The 3,027-nt window shown below is 42.0% G+C and overlaps 1 non-coding gene across 1 annotated transcript; it reads right to left on the bottom strand.

The window, feature by feature from the left end:
* Window positions 1-243: 243 nt before the first annotated feature.
* LOC144278348 (18S ribosomal RNA) lies at window positions 244-559 on the bottom strand. Its single transcript, XR_013348575.1, has one exon. It is a non-coding gene; the product is annotated as an 18S ribosomal RNA (ribosomal RNA).
* Window positions 560-3,027: the final 2,468 nt, after the last annotated feature.

Here is a 3,027-nt window from a genome sequence, read left to right as displayed (position 1 = left end):
CCATTCTCTGTTGCCTATTCCCAGCTTCTGGCAAATAGAGGCTCGGGACATCATCACTGCCCATCTGGCCAATAGCCATTGATGTTCCTGAATTTATTTAGGTTTTTTTTGGAACCCTGTTATAGTCTTGGCTTTCACAACAACCTCTGGCAAGGAGTTCCACAGGTTGACTGTGCATTGTGTGAATAGGTATAGGTGTGACTGGCAGACAGTTTCAGCATTTATGGAGCCCTGTATTGTTATTTTTTGTCACTATCTCCCCGGATCAGGATTGGGTAATTTGCGTGTCTGCTGCCTTGCTTGAATGTGGTAGCCGTTTCTCAGGCTCCCTCTCCAGAATTGAACCCTGAATCCCCATTACCCGTTGTCACCATGGTAGGCCCAGGAAGTACCATTGAAAGTCTATGTCCTGCCTCCTCACAGCCCAGGGGAAGATGCTTTTCTCCCCAGCTCTCTTCATAGAGAGTCTCACACTAGTCTGTTCTGTTGAAACAGCTTTCCTAGCAAACAGCTGATCTCCCATACTTCGCACGAAGGCTGGCTTTTTAATTTGCCAAAAGGCCTTGCTCAGTCATCAGTTCTCTCCGTCATGTGATGAGCAAGGGAAGGGAGGGAAGGGAAAACCAGGAAACCACAGCTTATCCTGTGACAAACCTTTACCAGTGAGGCTCCTTGTCAAGCCCAGATGTGAAGAAAAGCTGCCCATGTGTGACAGCATTGCACAAGGGAGCTCTTTTGGAGCAGGGATGTGTAATTTATACCACACTACACCAGCACTAGTGACATTGTCCCTATATATTTAAGAAACATATGAACAATTCCGGTAGGGGACACAGGATAACTTAAGAAAAGGATGCCACTCTGCTACAGTATCTGCATCACACAAGTTTGGAATGCTGAATTCTGGCATGCTGAATTCTGGGCAGAAGTGTGCTAATGTCTTTTTGGAGCCAACACAGCAGACGGACAAAAAGGGATATGGAATGGGGCTTAGACTGCCAACTTTAAAGCATCTAAAATGAGTGACCCTTTTCAAAGATCCCATCAAGGTTTTGAATGTGCCTTTGAAATTCCACGGCGATTCTCCTCATTTCAGAGTAAAACAGGCCAAATGGAACAAGAATTGGCAGGTCTGTGTCAGAGAGCAAGCGAGGCTATTTTGCGGTTTGGATCTGTTCCATGTTGGATTCCTCGATCAAGGAGTATTAGTTTCAAATTAAAGTGTATCCCTTCACTGGTTTAAACAATCCCAGCCCTCTGGGCATGGTATAGAGAAAGGAACTGGAGTCTGTTTTTAGCACCTATTGCTTTAATGATTTCAGTTTGCAATACAGCTGCACTCTCTAGTTATTGCTATGTTCCAGTACATTTAACACCTCCTAAATGTGAGCAAATGAAAAACCACATATACTACTCTGTTTTGCAAGTGAAATGTTTTTATGACTATTTTTTATACTGTGGGAGAAGAACTGCAGTCTGTAAGAAATCCGAATTATACTGATCTTCATTCACCCCATCTTTTATATTCCCTGGCATCCCAACCAGCTGGGAATTAGGTTGACTGGCAGTGAGGCCTCCTGGATGAGATTATTTAGGACCCCCAGAATAATGGGACTTTTAGCTGGAGAAGGAATACCCGAATGAAAATGGAGGAGAAAAATTAGCCATGTGATCACTGTTTGAGAATTCTGTTCCAAACCATTGCATCTCTATAGCTGACTATACATCTGAGAAAAAAAAAAAAACCCAAACAAAAAAAAAATACAGCTTTTTCAGTTGTGTGATTAGATGAATCAATAATGGCATTTTCTACAGTTCCATTATCTATAGGATTTCTTAACACTGTTCCTTACAACAAGTCTTGCATCCTATTGATCTACAGTATTAGTGTAAGGTGCTGGTAGCAGCTTTCAGTTTGACTCAGGTTTTGGGGTTTATTTTCAGCTCTTAGATTTTCTGTTGTCTCCCATCTGTGTGTGTTCCCTATCTCTTTAAAATAAATAAATAAATTCTAAACCCTTGCATGGCTACTAACCCGTTAACATTTCAATCCATGTTAATCCCAATACCCATTTCATTCTAAAGCAACTCCTGATATCTCATTGTCCACTCAGTGTTTATGTGCTGTTCAGAGTATATAAGAGTGCTGTAGAGTGACCCTTTGTAATTCCTGCATTAAAAGCTTCTTGGTTTGAAAATATGGCTATTGTATAATGGGAGGGGGCCAGTTCTCTGCTGGTGTAAGTGGCCTTTGCTCCACTGAAGTCAATGGAGTTTTGCCCGTTCCCAGGAGTTAAGCCTGAATTTGTGTCTGGCATTTTTCACCTATTCCCTAGTCCTTCCCTCAGGTCAGTCACATAGTATATTGCCATCACCCTCATGTTATATTAGGTGTTCAACATTCATATTATTCAATATGTATTCTGCATGGTGGACCAGAAGACAGCAGCTGTGTGTGGACTCAACTATGCTCCACATGCTGAGAAATGCCTTCTCCAGCATGGTATTCTGCTATCTAGGACCTGCCCTGATTCCTTGCCGATACACAGCAGAGACCTCGCTCTATATACAACATAGGCTAGGGGGATTAATGCAAGCTACATCATCATAACTACAGATCCTGCCTCTGGAATACCAATTCTTAATAGGACAGACAAGCATTTTGCTGCATCTAACCTGAGTTTCCAGCTTGTTGGAAAGTGGACTGGGTTATGGGGTTGAATTAAGCAGGTTGGTGTTGGAAACTTAACTGTTGATTTCCATAGTTTCTAGTCTTATTTCCCCCCCCCGCCAATATCATTCTACTAATGATGCTTTAAGTAAAAAAATTATCATCCTTAACTTAAGAAAGGATACTGTCCGGGAACACAAAAAACAATTTAAGATTCTTGCATAGAAATTTAAACAGCATCTCTGTTTATGAGCAACTGTGACAGGAAAATAAACACACTCAAGGGGCCATTGAGAACCCCCTAAAACAGCTCTGCTCATCTGGACGATTGTGCTTTTGGAAGAACTAGATCTTCT

Source organism: Eretmochelys imbricata, chromosome 21 (genome assembly GCF_965152235.1).
Source record: "Eretmochelys imbricata isolate rEreImb1 chromosome 21, rEreImb1.hap1, whole genome shotgun sequence".
NCBI classification, from domain to species: domain Eukaryota; kingdom Metazoa; phylum Chordata; order Testudines; family Cheloniidae; genus Eretmochelys; species Eretmochelys imbricata.
This window is presented reverse-complemented; position numbering and strand designations above follow the sequence as displayed.